We start from the raw sequence: 17,148 nt of genomic DNA on the forward strand, positions 1-17,148 counted from the left end.
AACTCTGAATGGACTAGCACTATATTACCTAGATATATTTGGCATGAGTAGGTAAGCAATGTCATCTGACTACTGACATCTGTGTTCAAGGGGAAGTGGAATGTGATGCAGACAAGAGTTTACTTTACAAAAAAGGACGAAATGGGAAACATTCATTGTCAAACCTGAAGGCAAGATAGGTGGAAGAAAGTTTAAAAGGAGGACAGAAAGCAAAGTCTATGTTGAATTGATCATTTTGTAGATCAGTTGATAAAAATGTTGATAGAGAAAAAAGTACTACAAGACCTATTTTGTTAGAAGCAAGGAACCTCTCAACTGTGCCGAAACCCGGGATTGAACCAGGGACCTTTAAATCTTCAGTCTAACGCTCTCCCAACTGAGCTATTGCGGCCTTCTGATAGCTGGGGTCTTCATACTTTAATTTGAACCATTTAACAAAATAGATGCAGGACCTGGATTTTTAACCTCATATGGTAGACATATGTTTTAAGGAGTCCTGTATCATTCCCCAGTTAACTGGTGCAATGGGTAAATAGCATTTTTGGGATCCAGGTTAGGTAGTTGTTTTTTTAACTCTGAATGGACTAGCACTATATTACCCAGATATATTTGGCATGAGTAGGTAAGCAATGTCATCTGACTACTGACATCTGTGTTCAAGGGGAAGTGGAAGGTAATGCAGACAAGAGTTTACTTTACAAAAAAGCATGAAATGGGAAATATTCATTGTCAAACCTGAAGGTAAGAGAGGTGGAAGCAAGTTTAGAAGGAGGACATAAAGCAAAGTCTATGTTAAATTGATTGTGTTGTAGATCAGTTGGAAAAAATTTGATGAATACAGAAAAAGGACTACAGCTGATTCCAAGACCTATTTTGTTAGAAGCAAGGAACCTCTCGACTGTGCCGAAACCCGGGATTGAACCAGTGACCTTTAGATCTTCAGTCTAACGTTCTCCCAACTGAGCTATTTCGGCCTTCTGATAGCTGGGGTCTTCATACTTTAATTTGAACCATTTAACAAAATAGATGCAGGACCTGGATTTTTAACCTCATATGGTAGAGATATGTTTTAAGGAGTCCTGTATCATTCCCCAGTTAACTGGTGCAATGGGTAAATAGCATTTTTGGGATCCAGGTTAGGTAGTTGTTTTTTTAACTCTGAATGGACTAGCACTATATTACCCAGATATATTTGGCATGAGTAGGTAAGCAATGTCATCTGACTACTGACATCTGTGTTCAAGGGGAAGTGGAATGTGATGCAGACAAGAGTTTACTTTACAAAAAAGGACGAAATGGGAAACATTCATAGTCAAACCTGAAGGCAAGATAGGTGGAAGAAAGTTTAAAAGGAGGACAGAAAGCAAAGTCTATGTTGAATTGATCATTTTGTAGATCAGTTGATAAAAATGTTGATAGAGAAAAAAGTACTACAGCTGATTCCAAGACCTATTTTGTTAGAAGCAAGGAACCTCTCAACTGTGCCGAAACCCGGGATTGAACCAGGGACCTTTAGATCTTCAGTCTAACGCTCTCCCAACTTAGCTTTTTCGGCCTGCTTATAGCTGTGGTCTTCATACTTTAATTTAAACCATTTAACAAAATAGATGTAGGACCTGGATTTTTAACCTCATATGGTAGAGATATGTTTTAAGGAGTCCTATATCATTCCGCAATTAACTGGTACAATGGGTAAATAGCATTTTTGGGATCCACGTCAGGTAGTTGTTTTTTTAACTCTGAATGGACTAGCACTATATTACCTAGATATATTTGGCATGAGTAGGTAAGCAATGTCATCTGACTACTGACATCTGTGTTCAAGGGGAAGTGGAAGGTAATGCAGACAAGAGTTTACTTTACAAAAAAGCATGAAATGGGAAATATTCATTGTCAAACCTGAAGGTAAGAGAGGTGGAAGCAAGTTTAGAAGGAGGACATAAAGCAAAGTCTATGTTAAATTGATTGTGTTGTAGATCAGTTGGAAAAAATTTGATGAATAGAGAAAAAGTACTACAGCTGATTCCAAGCCCTATTTTGTTAGAAGCACGGAACCTCTCAACTGTGCCGAAACCCGGGATTGAACCAGGGACCTTTAGATCTTTAGTCTAACGCTCTCCCAACTGAGCTATTTCGGCCTGCTTATAGCTGTGGTCTTCATACTTTAATTTAAACCATTTAACAAAATAGATGCAGGACCTGGATTTTTAACTTCATATGGTAGAGATATGTTTTAAGGAGTCCTGTATCATTCCGCAATTAACTGGTGCAATGGGTAAATAGCATTTTTGGGATCCAGGTTAGGTAGTTGTTTTTTTAACTCTGAATGGACTAGCACTATATTACCCAGATATATTTGGCATGAGTAGGTAAGCAATGTCATCTGACTACTGACATCTGTGTTCAAGGGGAAGTGGAATGTGATGCAGACAAGAGTTTACTTTACAAAAAAGGACGAAATGGAAAACATTCATAGTCAAACCTGAAGGCAAGATAGGTGGAAGAAAGTTTAAAAGGAGGACAGAAAGCAAAGTCTATGTTGAATTGATCATTTTGTAGATCAGTTGATAAAAATGTTGATAGAGAAAAAAGTACTACAGCTGATTCCAAGATCTATTTTGTTAGAAGCAAGGAACCTCTCAACTGTGCCGACAACCGGGATTGAACCAGGGACCTTTACATCTTCAGTCTAACGCTCTCCCAACTTAGCTATTTCGGCCTGCTTATAGCTGTTGTCTTCATACTTTAATTTAAACCATTTAACAAAATAGATGCAGGATCTGGATTTTTAACCTCATATGGTGAGATATGTTTTAAGGAGTCCTGTATCATTCTGCAATTAACTGGTGCAATGGGTAAATAGCATTTTTGGGATCCAGGTTAGGTAGTTGTTTTTTTAACTCTGAATGGACTAGCACTATATTACCCAGATATATTTGGCATGAGTAGGTAAGCAATGTCATCTGACTATTGACATCTGTGTTCAAGGGGAATTGGAAGGTAATGCAGACAAGAGTTTACTTTACAAAAAAGCATGAAATGGGAAATATTCATTGTCAAACCTGAAGGTAAGAGAGGTGGAAGCAAGTTTAGAAGGAGGATATAAAGCAAAGTCTATGTTAAATTGATTGTGTTGTAGATCAGTTGGAAAAAATTTGATGAATAGAGAAAAAGTACTACAGCTGATTCCAAGACCTATTTTGTTAGAAGCAAGGAACCTCTCAACTGCGCTGAAAACCGGGATGGAACCAGGGACCTTCAGATCTTCAGTCTAACGCTCTCCCAACTGAGCTATTTCAGCCTTCTGATAGCTGGGGTCTTCATACTTTAATTTGAACCATTTAACAAAATAGATGCAGGACCTGGATTTTTAACCTCATATGGTAGAGATATGTTTTAAGGAGTCCTGTATCATTCCCCAGTTAACTGGTGCAATGGGTAAATAGCATTTTTGGGATCCAGGTTAGGTAGTTGTTTTTTTAACTCTGAATGGACTAGCACTATATTACCTAGATATATTTGGCATGAGTAGTTAAGCAATGTCATCTGACTACTGACATCTGTGTTCAAGTGGAAGTGGAATGTGATGCAGACAAGAGTTTACTTTACAAAAAAGGACGAAATGGGAAACATTCATTGTCAAACCTGAAGGCAAGATAGGTGGAATAAAGTTTAAAAGGAGGACAGAAAGCAAAGTCTATGTTGAATTGATCATTTTGTAGATCAGTTGATAAAAATGTTGATAGAGAAAAAAGTACTACAGCTGATTCCAAGACCTATTTTGTTAGAAGCAAGGAACCTCTCAACTGTGCCGAAACCCGGGATTGAACCAGGGACCTTTAGATCTTCAGTCTAACGCTCTCCCAACTGAGCTATTTCAGCCTTCTGATAGCTGGGGTCTTCATACTTTAATTTAAACCATTTAACAAAATAGATGCAGGACCTGGATTTTTAACCTCATATGGTAGAGATATGTTTTAAGGAGTCCTGTATCATTCCGCAATTAACTGGTGCAATGGGTAAATAGCATTTTTGGGATCCAGGTTAGGTAGTTGTTTTTTTAACTCTGAATGGACTAGCACTATATTACCCAGATATATTTGGCATGAGTAGGTAAGCAATGTCATCTGACTACTGACATCTGTGTTCAAGGGGAAGTGGAAGGTAATGCAGACAAGAGTTTACTTTACAAAAAAGCATGAAATGGGAAATATTCATTGTCAAACCTGAAGGTAAGAGAGGTGGAAGCAAGTTTAGAAGGAGGATATAAAGCAAAGTCTATGTTAAATTGATTGTGTTGTAGAACAGTTGGAAAAAATTTGATGAATAGAGAAAAAGTACTATAGCTGATTCCAAGACCTATTTTGTTAGAAGCAAGGAACCTCTCAACTGTGCCGAAATCCGGGATTGAACCAGGGACCTTTAGATCTTCAGTCTAACGCTCTCCAAACTGAGCTATTTCGGCCTTCTCATAGATGTGGTCTTCATACTTTAATTTGAACCATTTAACAAAATAGATGCAGGACCTGGATTTTTAACCTCATATGGTAGAGATATGTTTTAAGGAGTCCTGTATCATTCCCCAGTTAACTGGTGCAATGGGTAAATAGCATTTTTGGGATCCAGGTTAGGTAGTTATTTTTTTAACTCTGAATGGACTAGCACTATATTACCTAGATATATTTGGCATGAGTAGGTAAGCAATGTCATCTGACTACTGACATCTGTGTTCAAGGGGAAGTGGAATGTGATGCAGACAAGAGTTTACTTTACAAAAAAGGACGAAATGGGAAACATTCATTGTCAAACCTGAAGGCAAGATAGGTGGAAGAAAGTTTAAAAGGAGGACAGAAAGCAAAGTCTATGTTGAATTGATCATTTTGTAGATCAGTTGAAAAAAATGTTGATAGAGAAAAAAGTACTACAGCTGATTCCAAGACCTATTTTGTTAGAAGCAAGGAACCTCTCAACTGTGCCGAAACCCGGGATTGAACCAGGGACCTTTAGATCTTCAGTCTAACGCTCTCCCAACTGAGCTATTGCGGCCTGCTTATAGCTGTGGTCTTCATACTTTAATTTAAACCATTTAACAAAATAGATGCCGGACCTGGATTTTTAACCTCATATGGTAGAGATATGTTTTAAGGAGTCCTGTATCATTCCGCAATTAACTGGTGCAATGGGCAAATAGCATTTTTGGGATCCAGGTTAGGTAGTTGTTTTTTTAACTCTGAATGTACTAGCACTATATTACCCAGATATATTTGGCATGAGTAGGTAAGCAATGTCATCTGACTACTGACATCTGTGTTCAAGGGGAAGTGGAAGGTAATGCAGACAAGAGTTTACTTTACAAAAAAGCATGACATGGGAAACATTCATAGTAAAACCTGAAGGCAAGAGAGGTGGAAGCAAGTCTAGAAGGAGGACAGAAAGCAAAGTCTATGTTAAATTGATTGTGTTGTAGATCAGTTGGAAAAAATTTGATGAATACAGAAAAAGGACTACAGCTGATTCCAAGACCTATTTTGTTAGAAGCAAAGAACCTCTCAACAGTGCCGAAACCCTGGATTGAACAAGGGACCTTTAGATCTTCAGTCTTACTCTCTCCCAAATGAGCTATTTCGGCCTGCTGATATCTGTGGTCTTCAAACTTTAATTTGAACCATTTAACAAAATAGATGCAGGACCTGGATTTTTAACCTCATATGGTAGAGATATGTTTTAAGGAGTCCTGTATCATTCCCCAGTTAACTGTTGCAATGGGTAAACAGCATTTTTGGGATCCAGGTTAGGTAGTTGTTATTTTTAACTCTGAATGGGCTAGCACTATATTACCCAGATATATTATGCATGAGTAGGTAAGCAATGTCAGCTGACTACTGACATCTGTGTTCAAGGGGAAGTGGAAGGTAATGCAGACAAGAGTTTACTTTACAAAAAAGCATGAAATGGGAAATATTCATTGTCAAACCTGAAGGTAAGAGAGGTGGAAGCAAGTTTAGAAGGAGGACATAAAGCAAAGTCTATGTTAAATTGATTGTGTTGTAGATCAGTTGGAAAAAATTTGATGAATAGAGAAAAAGTACTACAGCTGATTCCAAGCCCTATTTTGTTAGAAGCAAGGAACCTCTCAACTGTGCCGAAACCCAGGATTGAACCAGGGACCTTTAGATCTTCAGTCTAACGCTCTCCCAACTGAGCTATTTCGGCCTTCTGATAGCTGGGGTCTTCATACTTTAATTTGAACCATTTAACAAAATAGATGCAGGACCTGGATTTTTAACCTCATATGGTAGAGATATGTTTTAAGGAGTCCTGTATCATTCCCCAGTTAACTGGTGCAATGGGTAAATAGCATTTTTGGGATCCAGGTTAGGTAGTTGTTTTTTTAACTCTGAATGGACTAGCACTATATTACCCAGATATATTTGGCATGAGTAGGTAAGCAATGTCATCTGACTACTGACATCTGTGTTCAAGGGGAAGTGGAATGTGATGCAGACAAGAGTTTACTTTACAAAAAAGGACGAAATGGAAAACATTCATAGTCAAACCTGAAGGCAAGATAGGTGGAAGAAAGTTTAAAAGGAGGACAGAAAGCAAAGTCTATGTTGAATTGATCATTTTGTAGATCAGTTGATAAAAATGTTGATAGAGAAAAAAGTACTACAGCTGATTCCAAGATCTATTTTGTTAGAAGCAAGGAACCTCCCAACTGTGCCGACAACCGGGATTGAACCAGGGACCTTTAGATCTTCAGTCTAACGCTCTCCCAACTTAGCTATTTCAGCCTGCTTATAGCTGTGGTCTTCATACTTTAATTTAAACCATTTAACAAAATAGATGCAGGACATGGATTTTTAACCTCATATGGTAGAGATATGTTTTAAGGAGTCCTGTATCATTCCGCAATTAACTGGTGCAATGGGCAAATAGCATTCTTGGGATCCAGGTTAGGTAGTTGTTTTTTTAACTCTGAATGGACTAGCACTATATTACCCAGATATATTTGGCATGAGTAGGTAAGCAATGTCATCTGACTACTGACATCTGTGTTCAAGGGGAAGTGGAAGGTAATGCAGACAAGAGTTTACTTTACAAAAAAGCATGAAATGGGAAATATTAATTGTCAAACCTGAAGGTAAGAGAGGTGGAAGCAAGTTTAGAAGGAGGACATAAAGCAAAGTCTATGTTAAATTGATTGTGTTGTAGATCAGTTGGAAAAAATTTGATGAATAGAGAAAAAGTACTACAGCTGATTCCAAGACCTATTTTGTTAGAAGCAAGGAACCTCTCAACTGTGCCAAAACCCGGGATTGAACCAGGGACCTTTAGATCTTCAGTCTAACGCTCTTGCAACTGAGCTATTTCGGCCTGCTTATAGCTGTGGTCTTCATACTTTAATTTAAACCATTTAACAAAATAGATGCAGGACCTGGATTTTTAACCTCATATGGTAGAGATATGTTTTAAGGAGTCCTGTATCATTCCGCAATTAACTGGTACAATGGGTAAATAGCATTTTTTGGATCGAGGTTAGGTAGTTGTTTTTTTAACTCTGAATGGACTAGCACTATATTACCCAGATATATTTGGCATGAGTAAGTAAGCAATGTCATCTGACTACTGACATCTGTGTTCAAGGGGAAGTGGAAGGTAATGCAGACAAGAGTTTACTTTACAAAAAAGCATGAAATGGGAAATATTCATTGTCAAACCTGAAGGTAAGAGAGGTGGAAGCAAGTTTAGAAGGAGGACATAAAGCAAAGTCTATGTTAAATTGATTGTGTTGTAGATCAGTTGGAAAAAATTTGATGAATAGAGATAAAGTACTACAGCTGATTCCAAGACCTATTTTGTTAGAAGCAAGGAACCTCTCAACTGTGCCGAAACCCGGGATTGAACCAGGGACCATTAGATCTTCAGTCTAACGCTCTCCCAACTGAGCTATTTCGGCCTTCTGATAGCTGGGGTCTTCATACTTTAATTTGAACCATTTAACAAAATAGATGCAGGACCTGGATTTTTAACCTCATATGGTAGAGATATGTTTTAAGGAGTCCTGTATCATTCCCCAGTTAACTGGTGCAAGGGGTAAATAGCATTTTTGGGATCCAGGTTAGGTAGTTGTTTTTTTAACTCTGAATGGACTAGCACTATATTACCTAGATATATTTGGCATGAGTAGGTAAGCAATGTCATCTGACTACTGACATCTGTGTTCAAGGGGAAGTGGAATGTGATGCAGACAAGAGTTTACTTTACAAAAAAGGACGAAATGGGAAACATTCATTGTCAAACCTGAAGGCAAGATAGGTGGAAGAAAGTTTAAAAGGAGGACAGAAAGCAAAGTCTATGTTGAATTGATCATTTTGTAGATCAGTTGATAAAAATGTTGATAGAGAAAAAAGTACTACAAGACCTATTTTGTTAGAAGCAAGGAACCTCTCAACTGTGCCGAAACCCGGGATTGAACCAGGGACCTTTAAATCTTCAGTCTAACGCTCTCCCAACTGAGCTATTGCGGCCTTCTGATAGCTGGGGTCTTCATACTTTAATTTGAACCATTTAACAAAATAGATGCAGGACCTGGATTTTTAACCTCATATGGTAGACATATGTTTTAAGGAGTCCTGTATCATTCCCCAGTTAACTGGTGCAATGGGTAAATAGCATTTTTGGGATCCAGGTTAGGTAGTTGTTTTTTTAACTCTGAATGGACTAGCACTATATTACCCAGATATATTTGGCATGAGTAGGTAAGCAATGTCATCTGACTACTGACATCTGTGTTCAAGGGGAAGTGGAAGGTAAAGGAGACAAGAGTTTACTTTACAATAAAGCATGAAATGGGAAATATTCATTGTCAAACCTGAAGGTAAGAGAGGTGGAAGCAAGTTTAGAAGGAGGACATAAAGCAAAGTCTATGTTAAATTGATTGTGTTGTAGATCAGTTGGAAAAAATTTGATGAATAGAGAAAAAGTACTACAGCTGATTCCAAGACCTATTTTGTTAGAAGCAAGGAACCTCTCAACTGTGCCGAAACCCGGGATTGAACCAGGGACCTTTAGATCTTCAGTCTGACGCTCTCCCAACTGAGCTATTTCGGCCTGCTTATAGCTGAGGTCTTCATACTTTAATTTAAACCATTTAACAAAATAGATGCAGGACCTGGATTTTTAACCTCATATGGTAGAGATATGTTTTAAGGAGTCCTGTATCATTCCGCAATTAACTGGTGCAATGGGTAAATAGCATTTTTTGGATCCAGGTCAGGTAGTTGTTTTTTTAACTGTGAATGGACTAGCACTATATTACCCAGATATATTTGGCATGAGTAGGTAAGCAATATCATCTGACTACTGACATCTGTGTTCAAGGGGAAGTGGAAGGTAATGCAGACAAGAGTTTACTTTACAAAAAAGCATGAAATGGGAAATATTCATTGTCAAACCTGAAGGTAAGAGAGGTGGAAGCAAGTTTAGAAGGAGGACATAAAGCAAAGTCTATGTTAAATTGATTGTGTTGTAGATCAGGTGGAAAAAATTTGATGAATAGAGAAAAAGTACTACAGCTGATTACAAGACCTATTTTGTTAGAAGCAAGGAACCTCTCAACTGTGCCGAAACCCTGGATTGAACCAGGGACCTTTAGATCTTCAGTCTAACGCTCTCCCAACTGAGTTATTTCGGCCTTCTGATAGCTGGGGTCTTCATACTTCAATTTGAACCATTTAACAAAATAGATGCAGGACCTGGATTTTTAACCTCATATGGTAGAGATATGTTTTAAGGAGTCCTGTATCATTCCCCAGTTAACTGGTGCAATGGGTAAATAGCATTTTTGGGATCCAGGTTAGGTAGTTGTTTTTTTAACTCCGAATGGACTAGCATACACCCAGATATATTTGGCATGAGTAGGTAAGCAATGTCATCTGACTACTGACATCTGTGTTCAAGCGGAAGTGGAATGTGATGCAGACAAGAGTTTACTTTACAAAAAAGGACGAAATGGGAAACATTCATAGTCAAGCCTGAAGCAAGATAGGTGGAAGAAAGTTTAAAAGGAGGACAGAAAGCAAAGTCTATCTTGAATTGATCATTTTGTAGATCAGTTGATAAAAATGTTGATAGAGAAAAAAGTACTACAGCTGATTCCAAGACCTATTTTGTTAGAAGCAAGGAACCTCTCAACTGTGCCGAAACCCGGGATTGAAACAGGGACCTTTAGATCTTCAGTCTGACACTCTCCCAACTGAGCTATTTCGGCCTGCTTATAGCTGTGGTCTTCATACTTTAATTTAAACCATTTAACAAAATAGATGCAGGACCTGGATTTTTAACCTCATATGGTAGAGATATGTTTTAAGGAGTCCTGTATCATTCCGCAATTAACTGGTGCAATGGGTAAATAGCATTTTGGGGATCCAGGTTAGGTAGTTGTTTTTTTAACTCTGAATGGACTAGCACTATATTACCCAGATATATTTGGCATGAGTAGGTAAGCAATGTCATCTGACTACTGACATCTGTGTTCAAGGGGAAGTGGAAGGTAATGCAGACAAGAGTTTACTTTACAAAAAAGCATGAAATGGGAAATATTCATTGTCAAACCTGAAGGTAAGAGAGGTGGAAGCAAGTTTAGAAGGAGGACATAAAGCAACGTCTAAGTTAAATTGATTGTGTTGTAGATCAGTTGGAAAAAATTTGATGAATAGAGAAAAAGTACTACAGCTGATTCCAAGACCTATTTTGTTAGAAGCAAGGAACCTCTCAACTGTGCCAAAACCCAGGATTGAACCAGGGACCTTTAGATCTTCAGTCTAACGCTCTCCCAACTGAGCTATTTCAGCCTTCTGATAGCTGGGGTCTTCATACTTTAATTTGAACCATTTAACAAAATAGATGCAGGACCTGGATTTTTAACCTCATATGGTAGAGATATGTTTTAAGGAGTCCTGTATCATTCCGCAGTTAACTGGTGCAATGGGTAAATAGCATTTTTGGGATCCAGGTTAGGTAGTTGTTTTTTTTAACTCTGAATGGACTAGCACTATATTACCCAGATATATTTGGCATGAGTAGGTAAGCAATGTCATCTGACTACTGACATCTGTGTTCAAGGGGAAGTGGAAGGTAATGCAGACAAGAGTTTACTTTACAAAAAAGCATGAAATGGGAAATATTCATTGTCAAACCTGAAGGTTAGAGAGGTGGAAGCAAGTTTAGAAGGAGGACATAAAGCAAAGTCTATGTTAAATTGATTGTGTTGTAGATCAGTTGGAAAAAATTTGATGAATAGAGAAAAAGAACTACAGCTGATCCCAAGACCTATTTTGTTAGAAGCAAGGAACCTCTCAACTGTGCCGAAACCCGGGATTGAACCAGGGACCTTTAGATCTCCAGTCTAACACTCTCCCAACTGAGCTATTTCAGCCTTCTGATAGCTGTGGTCTTCATACTTTAATTTGAACCATTTAACAAAATAGATGCTGGACCTGGATTTTTAACCTCATATGGTAGAGATATGTTTTAAGGAGTCCTGTATCATTCCCCAGTTAACTGGTGCAATGGGTAAATAGCATTTTTGGGATCCAGGTTAGGTAGTTGTTTTTTTAACTCTGAATGGACTAGCACCATATTACCCAGATATATTTGGCATGAGTAGGTAAGCAATGTCATCTGACTACTGACATCTGTGTTCAAGGGGAAGTGGAATGTGATGCAGACAAGAGTTTACTTTACAAAAAAGGACGAAATGGGAAACATTCATTGTCAAACCTGAAGGCAAGATAGGTGGAAGAAAGTTTAAAAGGAGGACAGAAAGCAAAGTCTATGTTGAATTGATCATTTTGTAGATCAGTTGATAAAAATGTTGATAGAGAAAAAAGTACTACAGCTGATTCCAAGACCTATTTTGTTAGAAGCAAGGAACCTCTCAACTGTGCCGAAACCCGGGATTGAACCAGGGACCTTTAGATCTTCAGTCTAACGCTCTCCCAACTGAGCTATTGCGGCCTGCTTATAGCTGTGGTCTTCATACTTTAATTTAAACCATTTAACAAAATAGATGCCGGACCTGGATTTTTAACCTCATATGGTAGAGATATGTTTTAAGGAGTCCTGTATCATTCCGCAATTAACTGGTGCAATGGGCAAATAGCATTTTTGGGATCCAGGTTAGGTAGTTGTTTTTTTAACTCTGAATGTACTAGCACTATATTACCCAGATATATTTGGCATGAGTAGGTAAGCAATGTCATCTGACTACTGACATCTGTGTTCAAGGGGAAGTGGAAGGTAATGCAGACAAGAGTTTACTTTACAAAAAAGCATGAAATGGGAAATATTCATTGTCAAACCTGAAGGTAAGAGAGGTGGAAGCAAGTTTAGAAGGAGGACATAAAGCAAAGTCTATGTTAAATTGATTGTGTTGTAGATCAGTTGGAAAAAATTTGATGAATAGAGAAAAAGTACTACAGCTGATTCCAAGACCTATTTTGTTAGAAGCAAGGAACCTCTCGACTGTGCCGAAACCCGGGATTGAACCAGGGACCTTTAGATCTTCAGTCTAACGTTCTCCCAACTGAGCTATTTCGGCCTTCTGATAGCTGGGGTCTTCATACTTTAATTTGAACCATTTAACAAAATAGATGCAGGACCTGGATTTTTAACCTCATATGGTAGAGATATGTTTTAAGGAGTCCTGTATCATTCCCCAGTTAACTGGTGCAATGGGTAAATAGCATTTTTGGGATCCAGGTTAGGTAGTTGTTTTTTTAACTCTGAATGGACTAGCACTATATTACCCAGATATATTTGGCATGAGTAGGTAAGCAATGTCATCTGACTACTGACATCTGTGTTCAAGGGGAAGTGGAATGTGATGCAGACAAGAGTTTACTTTACAAAAAAGGACGAAATGGGAAACATTCATAGTCAAACCTGAAGGCAAGATAGGTGGAAGAAAGTTTAAAAGGAGGACAGAAAGCAAAGTCTATGTTGAATTGATCATTTTGTAGATCAGTTGATAAAAATGTTGATAGAGAAAAAAGTACTACAGCTGATTCCAAGACCTATATTGTTAGAAGCAAGGAACCTCTCAACTGTGCCGAAACCCGGGATTGAACCAGGGACCTTTAGATCTTCAGTCTAACGCTCTCAAACTTAGCTTTTTCGGCCTGCTTATAGCTGTGGTCTTCATACTTTAATTTGAACCATTTAACAAAATAGATGCAGGACCTGGATTTTTAACCTCATATGGTAGAGATATGTTTTAAGGAGTCCTATATCATTCCGCAATTAACTGGTGCAATGGGTAAATAGCATTTTTGGGATCCACGTTAGGTAGTTGTTTTTTTAACTCTGAATGGACTAGCACTATATTACCTAGATATATTTGGCATGAGTAGGTAAGCAATGTCATCTGACTACTGACATCTGTGTTCAAGGGGAAGTGGAAGGTAATGCAGACAAGAGTTTACTTTACAAAAAAGCATGAAATGGGAAATATTCATTGTCAAACCTGAAGGTAAGAGAGGTGGAAGCAAGTTTAGAAGGAGGACATAAAGCAAAGTCTATGTTAAATTGATTGTGTTGTAGATCAGTTGGAAAAAATTTGATGAATAGAGAAAAAGTACTACAGCTGATTCCAAGCCCTATTTTGTTAGAAGCAAGGAACCTCTCAACTGTGCCGAAACCCGGGATTGAACCAGGGACCTTTAGATCTTTAGTCTAACGCTCTCCCATCTGAGCTATTTCAGCCTGCTTATAGCTGTGGTCTTCATACTTTAATTTAAACCATTTAACAAAATAGATGCAGGACCTGGATTTTTAACCTCATATGGTAGAGATATGTTTTAAGGAGTCCTGTATCATTCCGCAATTAACTGGTGCAATGGGTAAATAGCATTTTTGGGATCCAGGTTAGGTAGTTGTTTTTTTAACTCTGAATGGACTAGCACTATATTACCCAGATATATTTGGCATGAGTAGGTAAGCAATGTCATCTGACTACTGACATCTGTGTTCAAGGGGAAGTGGAAGGTAATGCAGACAAGAGTTTACTTTACAAAAAAGCATGAAATGGGAAATATTCATTGTCAAACCTGAAGGTAAGAGAGGTGGAAGCAAGTTTAGAAGGAGGACATAAAGCAAAGTCTATGTTAAATTGATTGTGTTGTAGATCAGTTGGAAAAAAATTGATGAATAGAGAAAAAGTACTACAGCTGATCCCAAGACCTATTTTGTTAGAAGCAAGGAACCTCTCAACTGTGCCGAAACCCGGGATTGAACCAGGGACCTTTAGATCTTCAGTCTAACGCTCTCGCAACTGAGCTATTTCGGCCTGCTTATAGCTGTGGTCTTCATACTTTAATTTGAACCATTTAACAAAATAGATGCAGGACCTGGATTTTTAACCTCATATGGTAGAGATATGTTTTAAGGAGTCCTGTATCATTCCCCAGTTAACTGGTGCAATGGGTAAATAGCATTTTTGGGATCCAGGTTAGGTAGTTGTTTTTTTAACTCTGAATGGACTAGCATTATATTACCCAGATATATTTGGCATGAGTAGGTAAGCAATGTCATCTGACTACTGACATCTGTGTTCAAGGGGAAGTGGAATGTGATGCTGACAAGAGTTTACTTTACAAAAAAGGACGAAATGGGAAACATTCATAGTCAAACCTGAAGGCAAGATAGGTGGAAGAAAGTTTAAAAGGAGGACAGAAAGCAAAGTCTATGTTGAATTGATCATTTTGTGGATCAGTTGATAAAAATGTTCATAGAGAAAAAAGTACTACAGCTGATTCCAAGACTTATTTTGTGAGAAGCAAGGAACCTCTCAACAGTGCCGAAACCCAGGATTAAACCAGGGACCTATAGATCTTCAGTCTAACGCTCTCCCAACTGAGCTATTTCTGCCTCCTGCTAGCTGTAGTCTTCATACTTTAATTTAAACCATTTAACAAAATAGATGCAGGACCTTGATTTTTAACCTCATATGGTAGAGATATGTTTTAAGGAGTCCTGTATCATTCCCCAGTTAACTGGTGCAATGGGTAAATAGCATTTTTGGGATCCAGGTTAGGTAGTTGTTTTTTTAACTCTGAATGGACTAGCACTATATTACCCAGATATATTTGGCATGAGTAGGTAAGCAATGTCATCTGACTACTGACATCTGTGTTCAAGGGGAAGTGGAATGTTATGCAGACAAGAGTTTACTTTACAAAAAAGGACGAAATGGAAAACATTCATAGTCAAACCTGAAGGCAAGATAGGTGGAAGAAAGTTTAAAAGGAGGACAGAAAGCAAAGTCTACGTTGAATTGATCATTTTGTAGATCAGTTGATAAAAATGTTGATAGAGAAAAAAGTACTACAGCTGATTCCAAGACCTATTTTGTTAGAAGCAAGGAACCTCTCAACTGTGCCGAAACCTGGGATTGAACCAGGGACCTTTAGATCTTCAGTCTAACGCTCTCCCAACTTAGCTATTTCGGCCTGCTTATGGCTGTGGTCTTCATACTTTAATTTAAACCATTTAACAAAATAGATGCAGGACCTGGATTTTTAACCTCATATGGTGAGATATGTTTTAAGGAGTCCTGTATCATTCCGCAATTGGTGCAATGGGTAAATAGCATTTTTGGGATCCAGGTTAGGTAGTTGTTTTTTTAACTCTGAATGGACTAGCACTATATTACCCAGATATATTTGGCATGAGTAGGTAAGCAATGTCATCTGACTACTGACATCTGTGTTCAAGGGGAAGTGGAAGGTAATGCAGACAAGAGTTTACTTTACAAAAAAGCATGAAATGGGAAATATTCATTGTCAAACCTGAAGGTAAGAGAGGTGGAAGCAAGTTTAGAAGGAGGATATAAAGCAAAGTCTATGTTAAATTGATTGTGTTGTAGATCAGTTGGAAAAAATTTGATGAATAGAGAAAAAGTACTACAGCTGATTCCAAGACCTATTTTGTTAGAAGCAAGGAACCTCTCAACTGTGCCGAAACCCGGGATTGAACCAGGGACCTTTAGATCTTCAGTCTAACGCTCTCCCAACTGAGCTATTTCGGCCTTCTGATAGCAGGGGTCTTCATACTTTAATTTGAACCATTTAACAAAATAGATGCAGGACCTGGATTTTTAACCTCATATTGTAGAGATATGTTTTAAGGAGTCCTGTATCATTCCCCAGTTAACTGGTGCAATGGGTAAATAGCATTTTTGGGATCCAGGTTAAGTAGTTGTTTTTTTAACTCTGAATGGACTAGCACTATATTACCCAGATATATTTGGCATGAGTAGGTAAGCAATGTCATCTGACTACTGACATCTGTGTTCAAGGGGAAGTGGAATGTGATGCAGACAAGAGTTTACTTTACAAAAAAGGACGAAATGGGAAACATTCATTGTCAAACCTGAAGGCAAGATAGGTGGAAGAAAGTTTAAAAGGAGGACAGAAAGCAAAGTCTATGTTGAATTGATCATTTTGTGGATCAGTTGATAAAAATGTTGATAGAGAAAAAAGTACTACAGCTGATTCCAAGACCTATTTTGTTAGAAGCAAGGAACCTCTCAACTGTGCCGAAACCCGGGATTGAACCAGGGACCTTTAGATCTTTAGTCTAACGCTCTCCCAACTTAGCTATTTCGGCCTGCTTATAGCTGTGGTCTTCATACTTTAATTTAAACCATTTAACAAAATAGATGCAGGACCTGGATTTTTAACCTCATATGGTGAGATATGTTTTAAGGAGTCCTGTATCATTCCGCAATTAACTGGTGCAATGGGTAAATAGCATTTTTGGGATCCAGGTTAGGTAGTTGTTTTTTTAACTCTGAATGGACTAGCACTATATTACCCAGATATATTTGGCATGAGTAGGTAAGCAATGTCATCTGACTACTGACATCTGTGTTCAAGGGGAAGTGGAAGGTAATGCAGACAAGAGTTTACTTTACATAAAAGCATGAAATGGGAAATATTCATTGTCAAACCTGAAGGTAAGAGAGGTGGAAGCAAGTTTAGAAGGAGGATATAAAGCAAAGTCTATGTTAAATTGATTGTGTTGTAGATCAGTTGGAAAAAATTTGATGAATAGAGAAAAAGTACTACAGCTGATTCCAAGACA

General features: G+C 38.1%; 6 non-coding genes across 6 annotated transcripts; all 6 read right to left on the reverse strand.

The window, feature by feature from the left end:
* Positions 1-2,065: 2,065 nt before the first annotated feature.
* On the reverse strand, positions 2,066-2,138 carry TRNAF-AAA (transfer RNA phenylalanine (anticodon AAA)). Its single transcript has one exon. It is a non-coding gene; the product is annotated as a tRNA-Phe (tRNA).
* A 5,749-nt stretch (positions 2,139-7,887) lies between these two features.
* TRNAF-GAA (transfer RNA phenylalanine (anticodon GAA)) lies at positions 7,888-7,960 on the reverse strand. The gene has a single exon. It is a non-coding gene; the product is annotated as a tRNA-Phe (tRNA).
* A 3,407-nt stretch (positions 7,961-11,367) lies between these two features.
* TRNAS-GGA (transfer RNA serine (anticodon GGA)) lies at positions 11,368-11,440 on the reverse strand. The gene has a single exon. It is a non-coding gene; the product is annotated as a tRNA-Ser (tRNA).
* A 2,254-nt stretch (positions 11,441-13,694) lies between these two features.
* TRNAF-AAA (transfer RNA phenylalanine (anticodon AAA)) lies at positions 13,695-13,767 on the reverse strand. The gene has a single exon. It is a non-coding gene; the product is annotated as a tRNA-Phe (tRNA).
* Positions 13,768-16,017: 2,250 nt separating this feature from the next.
* TRNAF-GAA (transfer RNA phenylalanine (anticodon GAA)) lies at positions 16,018-16,090 on the reverse strand. The gene has a single exon. It is a non-coding gene; the product is annotated as a tRNA-Phe (tRNA).
* Positions 16,091-16,598: 508 nt separating this feature from the next.
* On the reverse strand, positions 16,599-16,671 carry TRNAF-AAA (transfer RNA phenylalanine (anticodon AAA)). Its single transcript has one exon. It is a non-coding gene; the product is annotated as a tRNA-Phe (tRNA).
* Between the last annotated feature and the right edge of the window lie 477 nt (positions 16,672-17,148).

Source organism: Lissotriton vulgaris, chromosome 8 (genome assembly GCF_964263255.1).
Source record: "Lissotriton vulgaris chromosome 8, aLisVul1.2, whole genome shotgun sequence".
Classification (NCBI taxonomy): domain Eukaryota; kingdom Metazoa; phylum Chordata; class Amphibia; order Caudata; family Salamandridae; genus Lissotriton; species Lissotriton vulgaris.